Here is a 24,642-nt window from a genome sequence, read left to right on the forward strand (position 1 = left end):
TGGAACCTTAATGAATATTGCCACTACCACCAAAAAACTAGCCACAAAACCGATAATTGCTTTCGCCTCAAACACAAGATACAAGACCTCATAGACAATGGGACCCTTCCAAATCCCAACATCATCACCAAGCGCAATATTAGAAAGAACCCTTTGCCCGATTACCATAAGGCTCCTCCTCTATATCAAAATTGGGTACAAGTAGATGAGATTGAGTGAGATTGTTCAAAGTTGATAGAAACTACAAATGTCAATATCAATTTCATGAAAGTCCAAGAAATATGGGATGAAGAAGATGAAGTCTTAAAGGAAACGATAGCAATATAGGGAATACTTCCAAAGGAGTGACGGAATTGAAGAAGAGGGTTTTAGAGGACAATATAGCAAATATCACTAGGAGTGGGAAGCACTACAAGCCTTCCTTTTTGGAAAAGGATCATCCTAGTAGAGATCTAGGGGAAGGGTCTAAGCCCACGGAACCAGAGGAAGAGAAGATAAAGAAGAAGAAGATAGGGTCTTAATGCAATTGAAAAAGACCCAAGCTTATGTTTCCGTATGGGGCTTGCTCATGGCCTCTCTAAAGCATCGTAAGGCTCTCTTGGACATCTTGAATGGAGAAGAAGTACCTATAGATACTACACCACAAGAAGTTTTGTCTCTCATGGGAGTTGAGGGTTCCTCACATCCTCTTCTTGCTTTTTCCAATGAAGATCTCCCTCTCGAAGGAGCTGCTCACATTAGACCCTTGCAAATCACCATTGAATGCATGGATGCCAAGGTTCCGATGGTGCTTATTGACAATGGGTCCGCCTTAAATGTTTTTCCCTTTAGGACCGCCCTTACTGTTGGCCTAAAAATGGAGACTACCATTCCTTCTCCCTTAACTGTAAGGGCATATGATAACACTCCAAGGAAGGTCATGGGTGCTTTCAAGGCTCCTCGCAAGATTGGGCCAATGGAAACTAATGTGGAATTTCATGTCGTGGACATCACCCCAAATTACAACCTTCTCTTGGGTAGGGCTTGGCTTCACCCCAATGGGGGAATCCCTTCCTCACTACACCAAAAGATGAAGATCCCATGGATAGGAGGGATTGCCATAGTGCTTGGAGATGGTGAGATTCTAGCACCAATTTGTGGGCTCGAGGAAGAAGGAAGTGAGCTTCAAATGAGTTGCTTTGTGTTCGTGAATATGATTGACTATGGGTTGAAGGATGAAAGGTATGCTACCGACTTGTTCCCCTTTTGTAGCCATGAGGTGATTGTAATGATGAAGAACATGGGATTCATGCCTGGTATGGGTCTTGGAAAAGAAGGAAAAAAGGTAGTTAAGTTCCCCAACATCAAGACTTAAGTTACTAGGGAAGGTTTAGGATTCTTTGAAGGCTGCGACGGAATCAAGAAAAACCTTAGGACTCTCAATGGGAACTTCGTGAAGGAAGGGGAAACTTCCCTTATTTTGCCTTCCCCAAACCTTAGGTAGGCAAAGATGGAAAGGTGTATCTGGGATGGGAAATGTTTTTAATGAAAAGCTCACCTTCAAGGAGAAGGATACTGTGGTGATCAAAGAGATACAAGAAGAGGTCGATTAGGTGAACTATATAGATACTGAAGCAATGAAAACCATGATGAACACAAGTGGGGATGTGTTCGCCATCACTAATGAAGAGCCAAGTGATCCTTCCAAATTCATCATGCTTATTGTGGGGCCCATTAATAATTGGACTTGGGTTGGGTTTTCTAAAAACATGGGGAAAGAGTTTTTGTAATGCAAGTTCCAATGTACTTTTCAATATTTTCAGTAAGATGAATTCTGATTTGGCTTACTTTGATGTGTCCCATAACATTGAAATTCTGCCCTTAAATGATTTAAATGAATTTGAAAATGAAATTAATAAAAAATTGGAAAAGAAAATTGAACCTATGGAACCAATTCTTGAAACTATTAATTTGAGCAATGATGGGAATCCACGCTTAATTAAAATTGACTCAACTCTAAATGAAAAAGAAAGAAAAGATCTTCAAGAACTCCTCATGGAATTTCAAGAGGTGTTTGCATGGTCTTATGAAGATATGCCTAGAATTGACCTCGAGATAGCTCAACATCACATTGATACTCATGATCACATGGTACCCGTCAAACAAAAGTTGAGAAGAATGAGGATCGAATGGCTCTTAGAAATCAAGGAGGAAGTCACTAAGCAATTATAGGTAAGATTCATCAAACCCGTACACCAAGCCGAATGGATAGCTAATGTTGTGCCCGTACCTAAGAAGGATGGGAAGGTGAGAATGTGTGTGGATTTTAGGGACTTGAACAAGGCATGCCCTAAGGATGACTTTCCTCTCCCTCATAGATAACATGATAGGAAGTGTCATGATGTCTTTCATGGATGGTTTCTTGGGGTACAACCAAATCAAGATGGCTACAAAAGATATGACCAAAATCCACTTTCACTACTGAATGGGGAATCTATTGTTACACAGTGATGTAGTTTGGCCTCAAGAATGCTGGGGCAACCTACCAAAGGATGGCTACAACCTTGCTACATGATATAATGCATAATAAGCTAAAGGTATATGTTGATGATATGATAGTGAAATCCAAGGATAGGGGTAGCCACACCATAAACTTGAGAAAGTTCTTTGAGAGGATTAAAGAGTATAGGCTCAGTTTGAACCCACAAAATTGTACCTTTGGAGTAACCGCCGAAATATTTGGCTTCCTAATGAGTGATAAAGGGGTAGAAGTTGACCCATCATGATTAAAGCCATATGAGAGATGCCTCCACCCAAAAGTGAGAAAGAAATAAGGGTTTCTTAGGTCGATTACAATACATTTGTCGATTCATTGCCAAGCTCACCTCTACTTATGAGCTTATCTTCAAACTCCTAAGGAAGAATGAACCACATACATGGAACGATGAGTGCCAAAAAGCCTTTGAACTTATCAAGGAATATCTCTTCCACCCACCTATCTTAGTGCCTCCATAACATGGGAAACCTTTACTCCTATACCTTTCTATCATAGGGGATGTGGTTGGAAGTATGCTTGCACAAGAAAGCAATGACAAGAATGAGAGGGCCATATACTATTTGAGCAAGACGTTCCATGATTATGAGACTAGGTACACTCCCATAGGAAAGTCATGCTTTGCACTTGTTTAGGCCATACAGAAATTGAGACATATCATCTTACCTTTCCAAATATGGGTAGTAGCAAGAATGGAAGATTGTCAAGATGGTTGATCTTGTTGGCAGAATTCGATTTGAAGTATATGGCTAGAAAAACTATCAAAAGGAGTCTCGTGTCAAATTTTTGTGTCGAGAATCCTGTAGAGGAAGAAGATGGTAAAGAAGACTTTCTAGATGAGGACATTTTGGGTGTTGAGTTAGGAATATGGAAGATGTACTTTGACAGAGTTGTAAACCAATATGGGAATGGGATAGGAATACTCTTAATCACTCCCGAGAGATCTCACATACATTTGGCAATCAAGTTGAAACTTTGAAGTAGCTAATAACATGGCTGAGTATGAGGCCTGTATTCTCGGAATGGAAGCTCTTAGAGAATTGGGGGTAAAGGAGGCCGAAGTTTTTGGAGATTCAATTTTGGGTATAGCCTAAGCACAAAAGTTATGGAAGGTGAAGGAGGAAAATTTGAAGCCTTATCAACAATACTTGGAGGACTTGACCAAGACCTTTGACAGAATTGAATACACAATAATTCTTAGAGCTCAAAATCAATTTGTGGATACCTTAGCTACCTTAGCCTCCATGGTTGAAATACTTGAGGGAGTATGGACATGACCCTTGGAAATTGAGCAAAGTTATGAGGAAGTGCACAAAAGGGAAGACCGAAGTTTCAGTAATGACCATAGAGGAAGAAGAAGTTCCATGGTACTATGACATCATGAAGTTCTTGGAACTAAGGGCATATCCGGATGGTGCCGACAAGAGAAAACGTTGTTCCATTAGGATGATAGCAACACAATACATCCAATGTGGAGGACAACTTTATAGAAGATCCTATGATGGTAGACACCTTTGTTGCTTGAAGGAGGAAGAAGCCAAAAGAGTAATGGAATAATTTCATCAAGGGATTTTTGGCCAAGAAAATCCTAAGGATAGGGTACTTCTGGAATACAATGGGGACTGATTGTATGGACTATGTGAAGAGTTGCCATGATTGTCAAACGCACGCCAACTTGAACCATGTACCGCCTATTGAGTTGTATAGCATGAATTCTCCATGGCCATTCTTGGTTTGGGGAATAGATGTGATTAGAAGGATAGGTCCTAAGGCTTCAAATGGGCATGAATACATTTTGGTGGCAATTGACTATTTCACCAAGTGGGTGGAGGCAGCCTCCAATTCCATATTGAAGGCTAAACATGTGGCTTGGTTCTTAGAAAACATCATCATATGCCAGTTTGGGGTGCCCTAAGAGATCATTTCTGATAAGAGTTCCCACTTTGAGGGGTAGGTTTGAAGGATCATGAAGTTGTATAACATTGAGCATCACAAGTCTTCACTGTATCGACCACAAGCTAATGGTGTCGTAGAAGCAGCAAATAAGAATGTGAAGAATATCCTAGCCAAGATAGTAGAGACACACAAAGATTGGGCCGAGAAGCTTCCGTTTGCCTTATGGGGCTATAGAACTTCTATCCATGTGTTGACTAGGGCAACACCTTACTCTTTGGTTTATGGTAGTGAGGCGGTTCTTCCTATTGAGGTAGAGATACAATCTTTGAGGGTATTGGTGGAAACCAAGGTCCTAGAAGAGGATTGAGCTAATGAGAGATATGACCCATTGGCTTTGATAGATGAGAAGAGGGCTAGGGCACAATATCATGCACAAGGGTACCAAAAAGGATTGCTAGGGCATTCAACAAGAAGGTGAAACCAAGAAACCTTAAAGAATGGGACTTGGTCCTAAAGGTGATTAGAGATGAGACTTTTGAACCAAGAGGGAAGATGTAGCCAAGGTGGTCTGGGCCTTTTATCATTAAAAAGATCATGTTTGGAGGTGCTACAAGAATCACAGATTTGGATGGGGAAGAGATGCTTTGCCTAGTTAACATGGATAGACTCCAGAAATACCACATCTAAACAAAAAAAAGAAAAAGAAAAAAGGTTGAAAACTCGAAAAGGCGGTTTAGGAAAAAATTAAGGCAAAAGAACCCTGCTAGATTGAAAACTCGAAAGGGCAGTCTAGGCAAAAATTGGGGAAAAAGACCATGGGCATGGCGAAAATTTCTAAAAGGATGTCATGGGCAAAAATTACATGGCAAAGGGGGGAAAAAAAAAGAAGCAAAAAAAGGGAGTAAATGACAATAAGCAAAGATAATAAAAAGGTGATTTTCTTATTGCTCAAATTAAAAGATGATAAGATTGTTTTCATAGGGGATTTGGAACATTCCAATCCTTTATTAAATTCAAATTCAAAAACAAAAACACGAGAATCATAAAATTGCAGAAAAGTAAAACATGGGGCACATCAAAATCCACTTCATGTCATCCTCCAACCATTGCTTATACCCACAGTAGGATAGATGTATCGAGGAGAAACAATGCCTTGTGTCACCCCACGGCGTGGCCAAGCCTCACTAATCCTTCCCAAGATCCTATTGGTAAACACTGCAGTGTGGAACTCGCCTTCATCATGAGGAGCTCCTTGATGCTTTCCAAATTGTCTTGAGATACGAAAAGTGTAGTAGTATAAGCAGTAATGAAGTCCAACTAGAGTCACATAGTAGTCCTTGCAGCAACTATGGACCATGCTTGAGATGTGCCACCACTCCACAACCCACTGAATGTTGGTCTCCTTCAGGTGATCCATAAGCTCCATGTACGCCTCAAAGCTCATATCATTCTGATGAAGCTGGCAGTCCCTGATATGAGTAGGGAGGTAGGTGCTGAGAGGTACGGTGGGAGGTTGAAGCAATCGAAGCCTCTCCTATAGCCATATTTGAAAAAAGAAGAAGAAGAAGAAGAGAGAGAGAGAGAGAGAGAGAGAGAGGGAGGGAGGGAGTAAAAAAAGAAGAAGAAGAAAAGAGAGCATAAGTAATAACAAAAAAAAAAAAAAAAAAAAAAAAGGAAATGAAAGACAATATAAGGTGCCTCGATGGGTTGAAAACCGAACGGCAACCCATGCAAAAATTAGAGGGATCCCGCTAGGTTGAGAACCTATGCAAAAATTAAGGATTATACCAAAAGGAGAAGAGGACTTCCCGCAAAGAAACCTGCTTCCTTCCTATGAAAGGCATCCAAACCATTGAGGGTCTTCGCCAAGATCAAGCCCACCAGGTTACCTTTCTTTAGCTTATAAGCTATCATGCATACCTGAAGGTCCACACAATACGAGTTTTGAACCAAGAAATACCTTGCAAGAGCATATAAGCAAAAGGCGTGAAGAAAGTACGATCATGGCCTCTCACCCTCGGGAAGAGCCTAATTGAAAAAATACTCAAAGACCAACCTAAGGTTGAGCTTGCCAAAAACACACCACCTATTTGCCGTGGTAGTAGGGACACCCAACACAACTCGCGGAAAAGAAGGAAGATCCCTACCTATGGTAGGGAAGATGAGATCAGCAATCTCCGGTTCACCCATGATAGTGCCAAATTCTTCAATAGTGGAGCATAGTTCTATTCTGTTGAAGCGAAATACATGCTGGGAAGGAACCCAATAGTTGGCAGCAGCACGAAGAAGAGGCTTATCCACCCTAATTTGATGGTATGGGAAGATACAAGAAAGACCATAGGGAGTGTTAGAGTCCTTGAAATTAGGACTAGGCTTCCTAATCCAAGCCAAGATATCAAGAGGAGAGTTTTCTGCCATTGGGAGACCTCAAACAGGGGTTCTTTGGGTTGAAAATATGTTGGTGATGGTTTTGAACTCAAATGGCTACTTTTATACTTAAGTAAGTCGGTTAGGGATTTTCCGATTTGCAACCCACGTACGCAAAGTCAACCCTACGTACGAAAAGTCAAAGCTACGTATGCAAGCTCATCTCCACGTACACGTGGCACTTGGTAGGAGCCCATGTTCCCCTATTTTGAGTAGAGTTTTTCACTCCAAAGCATTCCTAAGGGCTTCTATAGCCTAAGGGATCATCCAAGACACATTTCGAGCACAAGATTTCAAGCATCAAAGAAGCAAAGTTGTATAGAAACATACAATTCATCAAATATCTTGTAAATTAAGTGCTAAGTCCCGATCAAAAGCATAAATGTAAAAATATGTTCTTAAATACAATCCCTTGTCTCAAACCAAATCCAAATGTTTGCTAAAAAAAAAAAAAAATTGTTTTGTATGCCTATATGTCTTGAACTGCAGGTAATCAATGATGCCGTCTCTTCCTTGTTTGGTAGATAGGAGACACCTCCGAATCCTCCTCATCTCCTCCATCATCATCATCATCACAACCGCCTAGGTGGGCCACTCCTCTAGGACCATATAGCTCCCTCGAATAGTTGGTCACCTCCAACTTGAGATTCCCAGCTTGCCATACCAACTCCTCATGCTCTTGGATAATAGAGAGAAGGGTTAGTGACTGAAACAGAAAGAGAAGAATGGCAAAGAAGAAGGAAAAAAGGAGGAAGAACTTACCGCCCGAGTGTTAGGAGGGAAAGGATATCCCATGACATTAGGATTACGGGGCACGGCACGCTTTCAAGCAAAACCATTAGGACCATAAGTGTAGACCGTCCAAGGAGTAGATATGGAGGGTCAATGGGCTCATCGACAGTAGGTCCCCCTTGTTACAATTCCCTAAATTAGAAGTCATGACAAACAAGGAAGAGGAAAAAAAAAAAAAAAAAGATTAAGCATATACCTGAACAGTAAAGGAAGGCATGAGGCAAGTGATGTTGAACTCCTCATAGTCCAACCCCTCAAGAAGCTGCTTGGCATAGGAAACGTCACTCCCCCACGATTTGTACTCTGCATTAGTTAGAAGTGTGGGGCAAGCATGAACTCAGGAGGGTCCATTGGAATCTATGGGTCATCGCTAACCACCAACTAGCACTTCACCCTCTCTGCCAGGTATAGCACCCTTAAGCCTACCCCTTCAAGGGGTCGGGTGATCTTTAAAGCAATGAGAGCAGCATGCTCCAAGTCTCGAGTAGCAAGAAGGGGCTAGTCGACCTATTGGGCCCAGTTAACCTATAATGGCGTAAGGTTAGAAGAAGGGTATTCTAAAAGAAATTTCATTAAACAACCAAAATTCTTAAGCTTTCCTCATTCGAAGTTAATTTTGCAAGGTAGGCCCTTACTCGAGGGAACCCCTTCAAAACTAGAACAGTGCCCGGGATTATAAGGTCATACCTAACAACCTACCACTGCAAAAAAGAAGCAAAAGCCACAGGTTAGATGCAAGATGACAGTTTGCAAGATAATACAGTTTGTAAGACTACAAGCTACAAATGAGAATGCAAGAAATGGAAAGAGAACTAACCTCAAGGAGCTTCCAAGGCCCCACAAGCTGCTGCAAGGTGCCTCAGCTAAGAGTGTTGAGGGTAGAGTAAAGATAGGCAAGACATGCCTGCCCCTAGTTGGCTCTCCGTGCATATGCAAAGTCTCAAAAGAGGGTCAACCACCCTAAAGACACCATTTTCCCACCATTGGCAAAGAGATAAGCCCCTAACAAGTGAAGAAGGAAAGCCCTAGCCATACGAACATGCTCCTCCGTAGTTCTCTGTGGGAGAAGCATTTAATTCGATCCCACGTTGAAGTAGCGGATGGTCTTAATAGAGTACTTCCTCCCCAACATGTCAAGACCCAACTGGATGCCTGACACATCGTCCAAACTGATAATGGCCCTTTCGAAGCTATGGCCAGTCATGCAGTAGAAGTCGTAAGGAGTCATCGTCATCTCCCACTCAACAATGTGAAAGGTGTGGGTAGTATCCCACCACCTTTCAATGAGGCACTACACCAAGGTAGCACTCACAGACTTCTCCGGAAGAAGACCAATGATAGGCTCGAAGATCTCCTCCCAGATATAGGCCTTGTTTTCATGGACAAGAAGGTTGTACGACTCCACCACCTTGTTGGTGCTCCCCTTACCAGCATAAGGGGATGATGACTGCAAACAAAAAAGAAAGAGATGACATTAGATTCCTGATTCAAACAGAATTTAGGAAAAATGATGTTTTGATGCAGGGATGAAGATAAAAAGAGGATATAGTGATATTCGGGTGCAAAAATGATAAGAAGGTGTGTTAGGATTGCATATGGGAGTGAAAAAGATGAAAAATAAGTGAAAATAGGTAGAGTAGGGCTTCTGCCAGGCATCTCATGTACGTAGGTCAAAGCCCACATACGCACACAGGACCCCGCGTATGCAGGCCCATTCCCACGTACGCAAAACCTCAGGAACAGACCTGCGTACGTAAGAATAGAGCCATGTACGCATGAATCCAAGTTGCATATGCAGGCCCAAGCCCATGTGCGTAAGAACACAGACAGAAACAGTTCTTCAATATTTTCAAGCATGCATGATCCAAAATCAATCCTAGACATGTTCCTACCCCTCCTAAGATGTCAGGTTTTCATCTAAATCCATACCATAACAAAACCCAAGCATTTACAGATTCAGCCATGGGAATGTGATTCTCTAGCCGATATGTCAATGGTGGAGACCTCATCAACCGCGTTGCCCCACTCTAGCGGGTGAGATGGAATGCGTCGGAAGAAAGGACGTAGGAGGTCTTCTTGGCTTTAGGCGCCATTGGAGAAGATGATGAGAGAATGAGAGAAAATGAGAGAGTTTAAGAGAATGAGAGAGTTAAGAAGTGAGGAAAAGAAAGAGGAGAGGGAGGTTTTTGTAGAGAAAAAAAAAAAGAGAGAAGAGTTGTGGAGAATATGAAGAGATGAGAGAGATGAAGAGAATGAAGAGAAAAAGAAATGGTTGGTATTCGTTGGGAAAAATGAAAAGGTAGGAACACACCTAATGGCTAAACTACGTATAGTTTAGTTATGAATAGTAAAAAAAATTCTTTCAAAAAAAAAAAAAAAAAAGGAGGGACATCTCAAGATTGCCCCATTTAGGCACAAAATTATTAAAGGACTCCCTAGTGAGGGGTAAAGGAAGTAGAAGACCCTTCCCTCAATAAAGCATGTACATCCCAAAACCATTCCTAGCAGATCAAGCACACCAAGAACACTATCCTTAGTAAGGAAGCAGAAGACTCTTCCTCAATGGTTCAAGCACATTAAGAATACCATCCCCATGGAGGAAGCAGAAGATTCTTCCCCAGTGAATCAAGCACATCAAGAACACTATCCTCAATAAGGAAGCAGAAGACTATTTCTCAACGGTTTAAGCACATTAAGAACACCATCCCTAGTAGGGAAGCAAAAGATTCTTCCCTAATGAATATCATCCCCATGGAGGAGACAGAAGATTCTTCCCTGATGAGCCCAACTACATTTAAACAATCCCCAGTGAGGAATCAGAAGATTCTTCCTTGATGAGCCCAACTACATTTAAACAATCCCCAGTGAGGAATCAGAAGATTCTTCCCCAAAGTATCCCCAGTGAGGAAGTAGAAGATTCTTCCCCAATGAGTCCAATACACCAAAAAAAAGATCTTCAGCGAGGAAGCAGAAGATTCTTCCTTGAAGTCCTCAGCGAACCATGAAAGAAGCAGAAGATTCTTCACTAGTGGATCACACATCTACACTACTCCTCAGCAAGTCCATCCATAATACTCCTCAGTGAGTTTCTCATCCCCAAGCCAGTCATGAGAGGCAAAAGATTCCTCCCTATGCACATCTACTCCTCAACAAGTTCTCACCATCCCTAGTGGATCCAACAATCAAGACTACTCGTACACATATCCTCTGGGAGTTGAACATGGAAGCATGGTAGGAAAGGGTAGAGATAGTGATAGAGAAAGAGACCAAGGTCAACCTAAGGTAAGAGCCTCACCAAAAAGGTAGAGAAAGAAGTGAAGAAGACAAGAGGAACAAGTCACCTAGAGAAGTTTGAGGCAAGAGCCCTGGATGGTCACCACAGAGACTATATCCTTTTATTGTTTGTTGGTTAGCTTGTAAGAGCACCCTTGTTTTTTTTTCTTTTCTCTTTTTAAGTGACTCTAGGATAGTGAGTTACTCGCCATTTGCTTGCAAGTGGCAAAACAGGTTCTGGGATAATGAACCTGTTGTTACTCATTTCCCGAACAGCAAATGTGGGACTTCAGACATATGAATCCCACGCAACTCTTTGGAGTTGCACCCGCCCCATGTATGTGTGATGTGTGTTATGTGCGTGGGTTGGGCCCGAGCTGTACGTCGAAACAAAATGTTTTGTCTTTTATTCTTTTGATTCAGTTAGTGAAGCTTACGAATTAAAGATGGGCATCTGTAGACACCGCATTTTTTACCCCTTACGACTTGGGCCCCAGTTCCCCAATGATACTCGAACTTTAAGGCCCAAGGCCAGTCTAGAGCCCAATTAGATATCAAATTGACTTGAGGACAGTTAAAATGGAAAATATCACTTTTTAAATGCACAAAAATCTATTTTTGGAAATAAATAACCAAAGTGGCCCTCGGCGCACATACATGGGCAGCAGCCTGCGTATGTGGGCCAAAGCATACGTACACAGGCACATTCTTACATACGTAGCTAGAGTTTCAGAGGCGTGGAAAAGGTAAGTTTTCTGCAATAATTGCTATGGTTTGAAATGAATCCCACATTGTCTAGGAGCCATTCCAAACTCCTATTTTTTAACTATAAAAAGCCTTACATGGTGCCTTTTTAAAACACACAGAAATCCCACGGGAAAAAACTAAGATTCACTAGAAAATAGTGAATCCAAAGGGAGTTTTTCACAAAACACCCTTAATCATTTTTATTTGATTGGGACATTTTTTGGCCCCAATCCTTTGAGTTTAAAGTTTCTAATCACTATTTTATTGAATTGTGATAAATTTAACTGAGGGGAATAGTAAAAAATAAAGCCTAGGAGCTTTTGCTTTAAGGTATTCTTTCTTTCTTCCTTTTTCCTTTTCTTTCTTTCTTTTTTTAGTTTTAATCCTGTTTCTTTGTGTAGTTTGGGCTTTTATATGTTTACTTAGGTTAGTTTTATAGTTCTGTTGTATTCTAAGCATTCTAGATAGTTAGAATTAGGGTTTTTTGTTTGTACTCTATTTTCTGTTTCGGGTTTCTAGGTTAGGGTTCTTGAACAAGTCCCACGCACGCATGTCATGAGCATGCGTACGCAGGTTAAATCTAGTGTACGCAAGCCTCTGGTTGCATATGCAGGCACTTGTCTAGAAACCTTAATCCAGATTCCTTATGTTGTTTGTTTGGTTTGTTTCACATGCTTTGCCCTTTTTTTAATGCCTTTTCATATGATCATACGTATTTGTGCCTCTGCCTCACATGCTTGTTTTTCTTTCAACATGCTTAGATTAGGGTTTTATATTTGATGTTGTGAACATGCATTCACATGCTCATGCATAATGCCATTGGTGCTGAGTTGTTGCAAGGTAAGTGAAGGGTAAGTTATGCATTAGAAATGTTCATGCATTGATATGATAAATATGCTTGTTTGATGTGTTATTTCATGCCTAAATATATTGGGAAACATGTGATGAATCTATGTTTGGCCACCATGCTTATTTCTCTGCCTTGGTATGATATGATGGAGCATGCTTAGATGTATTAGGGTTTTGTGATGTGATGAATGCCTTGATGCCATGATTAGATGAATGTTAAGGTTGTGTGGTTTTGGCTCTTTATTGCTTTATGGAAGGATATGTGTTTTGGGATGAAAGATGTCATGTTGTATGTTAGATGCATGTTAATGTGTGTGTGAGTCTAGAATACGAGTATTGAATTAGTTTTTAATAGGGTTAAGATTAAGACACAATGATGGGAGGCCGACTTTAGGGTTGGACGATCTTAGGTGCCTAACACCTTCCTAAGAGCGTACCTAAACTCCGAACCCATACTTTGGTAGTAAGATCAAAGGTCCTTCCTCAAACGAATGCTATATATATGGTTCCTAAACCATTGCAAATCCTAGGTGGCAACTCCCCCCTTTTGTCCACAGGGGCCCACCTCTCCTATATTGGCTTGATATAGGTAGGTGGTTCTTCGGCCCTTGTATGTGAATTCCACTACCTTCTGCATCTGTCTTCTTTTGTTCCCATGTCATTTTTGTCATTCTTGCCATGTCTCATTCTGCTACGTGTCTCTTGTGTTCATGGGCTCTTGGGCTTGTACTGTCTTCTCTTATTTCCTCATGGGTTTGGACATCGTCTTGGTAGAAGTCCCTATCTATCCAGGCCGTTGGGCTTCTACACCTATTGCTTCTTTTCTTGCCATATCCATGGGCCTGCTAGCTGTCATTCCTACCATGTTGGCCCATTGGGCTCATTACCTTTTTCCTTGGGCTTCCATGGCCCATTTACTTTATTTTTTTTACCTCTTATTATGTTTATAGGCCTACTTGCTGCCATTCATGCCACGTTGGCCCATTGGGTTAATTACCTCTTTCCTAGGGCTTCCACGACCCATTTACCTTACTTTTATCTCTTGTTGTGCCTATGGGCATGTTGGCTGTCATTCCTGGCATGTTGGCCCATTGGGCTAATTACTTTTTTCCTTGGGTTTCCACTGCCCATTTACTTTACTTTTACCTCTTGGTGTGCCTATGGGCCTTTTGGTTGTCATTCTGCCACGTTAGCCCATTTGGCTAATTACGTCTTTCCATTTCCTTTCCCTATTGTTGGGCTTCTTTTGCTATTGGGCCCTTTGTCAAAAAAAAAAAAAAAAAAAAAAAAAAAAAGGGCCTCAACATTCAACCCCCTGAGCATGTGGATTGCTTCTGTAATTCATATGCAAATGTCTTTGTGATTTTCTTTCGCGGGCTTTTTAAGCAGTGGTCCCCACCTTAATCACTTTTATACTATGAACAAGCTTGTCTTTTCAAATTTCCCAGTTTATCAGTTATTTTGAAGCACCGCCTCTGTTTCATTTAATGTGTTACCTCTTTTAAATGCTGGTCCATCGCTTCCCTTCTTAGTGTTCTTATTTGTTCCCACTTCTTCATTTTCCCCTTTTCATGATACCCCTTACTTTCTTATAACTCCATTTTCTTCTCTCATTCTCTTCTCCGTTTCACTTTTCGCATACTCCCACACTCACCATCCTCGCCATTTAATTTTCCCTTTATGTCACTGGTGAAAGGTGAAGGTTCTTCCTGCCATAAGGGAAAGGAGGTCGTCGTTGATGAACCACCTGTGGAGGTAAAGAAAGATGAAAAGGCTCCCCACTCCGAATCAGACCGTTTTGTAGAGGAGGAAGTGAGTTGCGATCCCGATAGCGAATGCACTTCTCTCATAGATCTGTGGTATGACATTTACTCACATTTTTCAATGGTGCCCAGTAACTAGTCACCTCCTCCGTCGGGCTGTGTTTGGCTGTCCATAAAACGACATTTTGACATTTCTTGGGTTGGCTTCTTCCATCCTCGATCCTGCTATTCGACAGGGAGATGTTTTACTCGTACCCATCCTCTTCGAATTTGGGTTGGGTACATCATTGGGATGAAAGGAGTGGGTGGACAAAGAGCTTTCTGATATAGGTTTACGAGTGCGCTTGAATAGGCCGACATATTGAAGGCCATCGTTTCCTCTCGTTGTTTGTTCCATTACCACGATTTGTTCAATCTCTGCCATTTCGTCCGCCGGTGGTGTAGCGCCACTCACACCTTCTCTCTCTTGTGGTGAGATCACTGTGACTTTGGAGGATGTAGCCAATCAATTGCTGCTTCCCATTCTTGGCAACGTTGATCCCTCCGATATCCAACTTTCTACCGAGGAGGAGGCCTTGGAGGTAGAATTGAGAAAGGGGCTTAGCGGTGGGAACACAAAGCTTTCCAACTAGATTAGGGCTTTCTTGAAAGCTTTCACTGCAGTTTGCCGTGCCGCCTTCATTATATTTTGGCTTTGTAAGTTTGTCTTTAGTTCCCTTCCACATTACGCGGTGATGCCTGTTAACTTTTAGTTAGCCATAAAGATTTTTGCTGGAGTGAGTCTGCCATTGGCTCCTTTGTTTTTGGGTCATTTGTATGTTCAGTTGGATATTCTACTAAGTGATGAGAGACAGGTAGGTTCCTGCCATATAGTTATTTTATCCGTTCACAGTACCATCCTACAACACCTTCTTTGAGAGCATTGTGCTAAGGATTTGGCTAAGTGTAAACTAGTTTGCTATTCCAAGGAGAAGTTCCAGTCTTGTCCAACGGTGATTACAGACTTTTGTGGGGGGGGGGGGGGGGGGTGGGGTTTGTCACTGAGTTTCTTTTGGCATACTACTGGGTTGGGCTGAAGCCTTTTGGTTATTCTGCTGTGGAGTTTTTTGATAAAGGAATGGGCTTTTCTTGGAGGGCTTGCAAGGACTTCAATGTTGGGTACACTTGTGCTGGTTCGGTGATAGGCCCTTTTATGGGTATTGCTAGCACAACCACTTCATTGGTGGCATATAACAAGAGGGGGGGATCACTTATTTGGCTGCCACCAATGCTAGGTGGTTGCCTTATTTGGCTAAAAAGGGGCTTCGGTATGTGCACTACACTGCCCATAGAGTGAGGAGGCAACTTGGACTTGACTAGGATATGCCTATTGATTTCACTCTACTTCTAGACACCACTACTTCAGTCTGCCCCTTCTTGCACCCACATGCCTTCAATTTTTGGAGTAAGCTCTTTATCGTGGTCACCATTCCCAGTTCCCAAAGGGTGGGTCTTTGTACTGCCCCTATGCATGCCTATTGGCAGGCCGTTATGACTTCCTTTAATGAGGAACTATTAGGTAGCAGTGGGTTCTCTCTCATTCCTCCTAACAGTTTGCATGCCATAATCTCTTCAAACCCTCAACTACTTCTTCCTACCAAATCTATGATTGCCTATGCCAAGAAGCAAAATAGGTTTGCTATATTTGAGTGGCAGGAGAAAGAGCAAGGATGGTTCTTGTACGCAAGCTAGTTTTCCCGTGGTTGGGAAAAGAGAGTGAATGTGGTGAATCTTCCTACATCAACAAAGAAAGGATTGGCCTCTAGGTCTGCCAAACCCAAGCCTACCAAGAAGGGTGCAGATGTTTCGAGGTTTGTTCAAATATAGTTCCTTACAATGGAGGCCTTCCTCCCATCAGTAACTTAGTCCTTGAGACCACTCCTCCTTCTTCTGCTAGAGCTCGTTCTGCCAGGAGATCTGTTGCAACCAAGTCTAGGCCTCCCATGCCAAGGCAACCTTCAGATGCCCCTCCTTCTAGTAGGACTCGTGGCAGCAAGAGGAAGACATCTCCCCTAGCCCTATCTGCCGCTACCAAGAGAAGAGTATGTTATCTCTAACTGTTCTATTCTCTTCATTTTTATTATTTGGTGTGCTTTTTTGCGGCTAACTATATGCATGCATCTTCCTTTTCTTTGGTAGTCCATGCATAAAGAGGACACTTCCGCTACTCGACCCATTTTGCTTGATGAGCCCGAGGCTAAGATATATTTCTTTCCCTATCTTACTTTCCTTATTTATACATATGTTTATCACTTTCTTTGGCTCAATCACCCTCTTCTTTATTTATCATTTTTTTTTTCTTTAGATTGATGCCGAGCCCATTTCTATTTACCACCCCATGATTGAGAAGGCTCTTGTTAAAGCCAGTGCTGATACTGGTGTGGCTTCTACCGAGGATACTGTTCCTGAGAAGGAAAAGATTTCTGCTACTACTGACATTCACATGAAGGACTTCTTCGACGGTGCTGACGTTGTTATCAAGGCCATGGCTTCTGCCACAGTTGTTACCACCAAGGAGATTCCTACTGAGGCTCCATTTCCTCTATCAGGGCTAGTTCCTTCCGAGGAGAGTACCCTTATTGAGGCTCCAGTTCCTCCATCGAGGCTAGTTCTTGCCGAGGAGAGTCCCCCTATTGAGGGGGGAGTCATTAAAGAGTACGCCCCTATTTTTGCTGAGCTTTCCACTCCCCCAAAGGGAGTTGTTCCTCCTGCGATGACCTAGGCTGAGAAAGCTTCTCCTGTCACCCCTCCGCTGGTTATTTTTGCCAGTGATCCTTTTTCTGCCATTTCTCAGGCAATTAAGGGTGGGTCTTTGTTGGTTGTCACTCCATTTTCCATCCTTGTCTCTGCCACCCAGGTGCCCGATGTGAGTTATCCTCTGATGAGGGATCTAAGGAGATCCTTGAGGACTCTGATGATGAGCTAGTCATGAAGACGAGGGTTTCTGATTTTGATGATGAGCTTGACACCGAGGCCATAGGTATGACCTTTGATCTTTATTGTCTCCACCCATGGGTATGCACCTTCAATCTTGCCTTGCATGTTATCTCGTTATATAGTCACAGATGCCCCTAAGGAGCCCAAGGTTGCAAAGTTTCTAAGGAGCTCACAGCCCCCATTCCTGTTGGTCTTGGTAATTCCCTCTCTTCTTTCTTATTTCCATGTACATTTATTTTCTTTGTTTCCTAGCTTGAGACTCATGCAATGCTTGTTCCTAGGTCCACTACCTATTGAGAGGATCTCGAGTGCTGCATTTGAGATTGGGAGCAGTTTTGCCACTGTCCTTAACCCTGTGGATGAAGCCACTGCCATCTTCATTCACTTCGAGCAGGTGGAGAGGAAGATCTTGATCCAGCAAACTTCTGGGGCACTGGGCCTCCCTACGTGGACTTCCATGAATATCGGGTACCCGAGGATTGTTTAGATCACTTAGAGGCGGTTTACTGTAGCCATGGAGACTTCATGCAGAGGTTTCCTCTTGGCTGTTCTGCTAGGGAACATTTTCTCAAGCTGTTGGAGTGTGTGATGAATGACATTAAGCATAACTTCATGGACACAGTTTCTGCCCAGAGGATTTTGCAGTGGAGGGACGCGATTCAGGAGCTGATCTGTGTTGACTTTGATGCGGGGTTCCTACTGGATCATTTGCGAGAGATTGTCTAAGTCCTCTCCTGGTGGAAGGTTCAGCCTGTGGTTGATGCTATTGACGCTCGTATTGAGAGTTTGAAGAAGGAGGCAGCAGACTTCAAGGCTCGCTGTGAGTGTTTCCTCTCTGGTATGGTTGCCTATGACCGCTTCCAAGATAAGACCCTTATTACTGGCCTTTGATTATGTACTTAGCTACTTATTATTATTATTATTATTATTATTATTATTATTTTTTCTTTTCGCAATACACTCATTTTACTTAGCACTTATAACTATTTTGATAAGTCCAGTATGCCTTACACTTTTGGTTTGTAACCTATTGCTACATCTACTACAACGCTTATCATGCTTTATAATACCACATATTTATGTTGATACCTCATGCATCGTTTTCATCACTTTCTACCCTTTTTCTTTCAACATGATTACAAAAGAAGGAAAAGCCAAATTGCTTTCTTGTGACATAGCATCCCTTGCAAGGGTGGTTACTTCGAGAAAATACAAAAGAGAGAAATAGGAAAAAAGAAACTACATAGTACTTCCTTAGGTGTAATAATGCTAAGCGATAATATCCACTTACATAGGGCCATTTGCCATTGATGGGGTCTTCAAGATCTTTTTTGTCCAATTGTGCTAAGCGATAATATCCACTTACATTAGCCTCCCTTATCACAAAAGGTCCTTCCCACTTTGGCGAGAACTTAGATGGTCCTGCCAATCCTCTTCTAACATGGTCTGCTGTCCTTAGCACCAGTTGACCTTTTGCAAATACCTTTTCACAAGCTTCAGTCATTCTCTGCCTATATCTGCGGTTGCGTTCTTGGGCTTCTTCCCTTCTTTCATCTAGTCCCTCTAGATCCTCAATAAGGGTATCATCAATTCCACTACTGCGAAGACATCCTTTTCCTTTTCTTTCTTTCTCATCTACAAGTTCCTCAAGGAGGGTATCATCAATTACGCTGGGTTGACAGCCTCTATCCCATATACTAAGGAGAAGGGAGAAAAATCTTATGGCAGACTTGGGTGAGCTTCGGTAAGCCCATAACGCATCTACCAAGTGTGTGACCTAGCCTCCACTGTACTCTTGGCTCATTTTACTGATGATATTAATGAAGGTCTTGTTCGTTGATTCATCTTGCCCATTCCCCTGTGGGTAATACGGTGATGACTGATAGTGCTTTACCTGATAATACTCCAACATTTTCCTAACCTCCCTGTTTACAAAAGGTGTGCCATTGTCTCTTATAATCCTGTGGGGTACTCTAAACCTTGCAATTATGTTTTCCTTAATAAAGTTTTCCACAGCTCCTTCAATGGCTTTACGATGTGGCACGGCCTTCACCCACATAGTAAAATATTTCGTGCCCAAGAGGATCCAATGGACCTGTTGGAGGGGGGATTGACTGGTCTCACCAAATTGATTCCCATATGTGAAAGGGCCATGGAGTAACCATGCTCTGCAGGCTCTGTAGATGGGTGTGGATTAAATTGGCTTACACCTGGCAGCCATGGCATTTCTTCACAAATTCTGCCACATTCAAGTCATATTGTGATAATTGCAACAACCATTGTGATATTCTGCCAAATAGAATGGGTTGTTGTAAAAGTGCTTTGATCGCGTGGGACTTTGTCATAAGATGCACTTCCTAGGCTAGGAAGTAATGATGTACCCTTTGTGACGCATAGACAATTGCCAAGCGTACTCTTTCTGCTCGGGGATAACGTGTCTCAGAATCTTTTAAAGCTCGACTAACGTAGTACACTGGCTATTCAACGCCCCTTCCATCCTCCTAGGCTATCAATGCCCTTATGGCCACTAGGCTTGAGGCCAAGAAGAGCAATAGTGGTTTTCTGTAAACTGGGGCCTACACCATGGGTAAGTTCATCATAATCTGTTGTAGCTTTTGGAAATCTTTTTGTTGTTCGTTCCCCCATTCAAAAATTTGCCATTTCTTCAGCAAAGGTGTAGGTAATCGACGCTAGGCTTGATATGAACCTTCTGATGTAGGAGACCTTGCCCAAAAAGTTCTTCAATTATTTAATAGTGGTCGGTGGCTTCATGGTCGCTATCCCTGTAGCTTTCGCTGGGTCAACATCTATTCCTCTACTGTGGACCAGGAAACCTTAAAAACTTCCTGGCAGAAACTCCAAAGGCATACTTTAACGGATTCAATCTTATCTTGAAGAGCCTGCACCACTCAAAAACTTTTTTCAGTACTTTGACATGATCCTCACGCTTTCTTGACTTTACTTCAATGTCATCTACATAATCCTCCATTTCATGATGCATCGTGTTATGGAAGATTGCAGTTATGATGCGTTGGTAAGTTACGCCTGCATTTTTTAAACTGAAAGGCATCACCGTGTAATAGAAATTCCCGATAGGGATTCTAAAAGTAGTCTTCTTCGCGTCCTTGGGTGCCGTTCGGATTTGGTTTTAGCCACTGAACCTATCCATGAAAGAGAACATGGCGTGTCTAGTAGCAGAGTCTATCAATAGTTCCATGTTTGGCAGGGGGAATTCGTCCTTAGGGCAGGCTTGGTTGAGATTTCTAAAATCTACACAACATTTGATTTGCCCATTCTTTTTCTTGACAAGTACAATATTGGACAACCATTTTGGGTGTTGGATTGGCTTGATGAATCCTGCTGTAGGTAGCTTTTACACCTCCTGTATTATCAGTGCCTTTATGTTGGTATGGAACACCCTGGCCGATTAGGCCATTGGCCAGGTCCCAGGCTCTACATTAAGTACATGTATGACGGCTTGGGTCTAGCCCAGGCATTTCATTGTACTCCCATGCAAGTATGTCCTTGAACTCTCTCAGCAACTGAATCAAGTCCAATCTTCTTCTTCTGCCAATTTTGAATTGATTGAAATGGGTCTTGGTTTCTGTGGGTCCGTGCTCAAGTCTATCTCTTCTAACTTTTCTTTATCCATCACTTGTATTTCCTCTCTTGCTGCTATCTTCTCCTCCACTTCCTAGTCATGCTTTTCCTTTGTATCCTTTTGGGCCATGCAGCATATTACAGTCCTCTGCTGGGGCCTTCCTCTAGGACCCTTTTACATACTGTAAGTGAGCCTCGTGCACCTTCATAACTTGTACATTATTCTGCTGTCAAGTGTTTTGACCCTGACGCAGCACAGCAAACTGTTTGATTTTGTGGTTAGCCCTTCTTTCCCTTTCCTTTTTCGGTTTAGCAACTCCCTCAAACATTTTCAACGTCCTCCCACCTAGGCACGAAGGTGCCCGACGGTTTGGACACTGAACTTTCTCCTGATGAAGCCCATTTGTCATAAAACATGGTCTCCATTAGATGTGCTTCTACTTACTCGAAGGGAGACAGGTTTGCTGCAATTTAGATTCTTCTGACATTTAGTCTTCCCTTCACACACTGATGGCACGTTGATGGGATGAGGCGATGCTTGTGCAACCATGACCATCCCAATAGTACATGATACAAGACCTTGGTCTTTACTACATGGAAGTGAGTTAGAGAGGCTATAGGGCCTACTTTTAGCCAAAGCTGTATGTATCCCGCTATATATTTGCTCCTTCCTCCAAATCCTGTTACTTCCATTGGGTGTCTTAAAATCTTGTTTTTCGGTATTCCTGCTGCTTGCAATGTGCTGAGTGGTATAAGGTCTATTGAAGTGCCCATATCCACTAGGGCTCGTTTGATTAGAATTTAATTTATCAAGGCTACCAAATAAAGCAGTCTTCTATGATCTGGGTATCTCACCTCCATGTCTTCATCACTAAAAGTGATTTCATTGGTGTCTTTGAGGAAAGCTTGGTTAGACTGAGTTTCTACAGTGAAGCACTCGATCCCCGCTTCCGAGGTGATGCTTACTAGGGCCTCTGTGGCCATTCTTCTCTCATTAGCAGTAAACTCCAGCTGGTCAAATAGATTTTTGAATCGGTAACTCCTTTGCAAGGTTATGATGGCTCCCATCGGCAATGAGGGCCTTCCTCTTCCTCATCGCCTAGGTCAACGCAAATAACTATTGTTGCTACTTCCTTCTCCCTTGTGATTAGGGAGTGGGTTTCCCTGAACTTCTGGCTAGGGCAACTCGAGGGTCCTTTCCTTGATTATGTGGTGGAGCAATCTACAGAGACCCCAACATTTTGAGGTAGCGTGCCGCACATAGTTATGTAATTGATAGAAATGCAAGTCTCTCTACTTGTCTTCAATGGGCTCTCTAGAAACGTGGTTTGGCTTGAAGATCCCGTCTGCAATCCATTTGTCTAAAATTGCATCTAAATCTTTTAATGTGCATGGTATGGGTGGATGGATCTCATACTCCCTTCCATCTGGCCTCTTTCTTTTCTTGCTTGTGGATACTTCCATAGCTTGTAGGGTGGACTTTCGATCCTTTGACTTTTCCAAGTTAGGCCTGACTGACTAGGTTGTCTTTCTGGCCTTCTTCAATAATTGAGCAAACTGTGGAATCTCCAAATTTTTGAGAACGTCTCGGTACTCTATGGTCATGTTTCCCATTCACATCTCCACTAGCGTTCTTTCTTCATAATGATCATAGCAATCAAGAGTTATGTCCTTGAACTTGATGTATTCCATGAGATCTTCACCATTCCTCTGCTCTGTGCCTTGCAAGGTTACAAGTGTCACGTTTTCCTACCCATGAAAGTATTTATTGCAGAAAACATCCACCATGTCATCCCAGGTAAGGATGGACCTCGGCTTTAAGCTAATATACCATGTGTAAGCACGGCCACACAAGGATTTTGAAAATTCACCTAAACACAGGTCCTCGTCTCCTACGAATGGTCCCATGGTGTCTAAAAACTTGCTCACGTGCTTAATGGTGCTTCCCTTTTTGCTGTTAAATTGTGAGAAAATTGGTGGCTGGTATTTATCAAGGTATGGCTTGTTGAGCAACCTCATAGGGTATGGTGATCTCCTTGAGTAGAATCTCTACTTGGCGCTTTGGCCTTCTCTCATTCCAACAACGCCACAACATTTGCCATCGTTATGAAGTGCTATTCTATGTTCTATGGGCATCTGCCCGCCGGGGTTTCCTCTTTGTCAACTACATTTTCAAGGTCGTGCTGACTACCCTTTTCTTTAGTCTTGTTAGCCTTTAGCTGACGAACTTCCTCTACCAGCTATTGTTGGGTATGCTTCATTGATTGCATCATCTTAATGAAAAGGTTAGCATTGTCTCCTGGATTCCTTTACTACTATTGTGGCTCAGCCTCCGCACCAACAACACCTTCCACTTGTTTGGGCTGGCGTGGGGTAGCTGGACTTTGCTTGCGATGGTACAGCGCTGATGTTCCGCATTGTCTTAGATCTTGGGGGCACGGCTCGCAAGGGTTTGCCTGTCCTTCCTTGTCTGTTTCCCAACTCCCTAGTGGAGTCGCCAATTTAATGTAGGGGCCTTTTTGCGTTAATGGGCCAAAACCCATTCTGCTACACCAAGGTCTGTGAACTAATGGGTAAGGGAGTTGGGACTAGCCTAGTGTGATTATACTACAGGCCAGCTTGTGCACAAGCCAGGCATGCCTAATGCTTAGACAGGGCGGAGAACACTGCAGCAAGCTAGACGTCCTTGTGAACGTAGCAGGTGATGTCACAGTAGAATAACTGAAACAGTAGACATAACAGAAAAATACCATAGCAAAACAAATGATACAGTAGGTATATCAAATGATGTCAACACGGGACAACTGGTACAACAAATTAATAATCAATTCGGTAGTAGAACAACTAATACAGCAAATAATAATAGTAATAAAGAGACTATAGCAGGGAAACTAATACAGTAAACATAAAATAAATAAATAAATAAAGGTTATACAACAAAACAACTGGTAGCATGAATCACTGTGGCAGAACAAACGGTAACGTAAATCTCAAACAAGTTAAAAGAAGCCATGGTAGAACAATGGCAACAACTCTAGACAAGTGTAATAACGTTAGTTCACTCTCCTAGTCCTAAGTCGAGTCTTTCAGCAAGAACAGGTCCAAAAAGGGAACCAAACCCCAACATGGATAACCTTATTATAGGTTTCTGCCATTGAAGTTACTTGTGCTAAAGAAAGGGCCTAAATGGTTTTGGATTATGATTTATAGAATCCCAAAGGAGAGAAAAGATAGTCTATTGATGCATGCCCCTATTTCTGCTGTGTTTTCTCTCTTTCTTTTTTTACCACTTTCTTTCTTTCTTAGGTCCTATTACTCTTAGTTTCTTGCTATCCTCTCTATGGGTTCCTCTCTTTTTTCTTTTTTCTTTTTTTCCTTCTTTTTATTTTATTTATTTTATTTTTTTTATTATGGCTACCTCTCCCCTTTTTATATTGCTTAATTTCAAGGGATTTCTCCTTTTGTCCCTAAGGCTTCCCCAACCGTTTTTGGCTTCTTGTGGACATCCCTTCAGGATCACCCATTAACCCGTTGGTTGCCCAACCACTACCTCTGCCTAGTTTGTGCTTGCTTCACCACTCCCCATTTCAGGACAAAACTCCTTTGTTTTGTTTCTCCCTCTCACCCTTTCTAACTTACCCGAATGGATAAGGATTAGGGGCTCTCTCTGTCTCTACCTACCTCTATGGCATGTATCAGGTGGTCCGAGTCCTTTGCTTGCCTCTTTTGGGTGAAATGTCATCCTAGCAAGGCTTTTTCTCCAAAAGAGGCCTCGGCATGAACCCC

Source organism: Quercus robur, chromosome 4 (genome assembly GCF_932294415.1).
Source record: "Quercus robur chromosome 4, dhQueRobu3.1, whole genome shotgun sequence".
In the NCBI taxonomy this organism is placed as follows: domain Eukaryota; kingdom Viridiplantae; phylum Streptophyta; class Magnoliopsida; order Fagales; family Fagaceae; genus Quercus; species Quercus robur.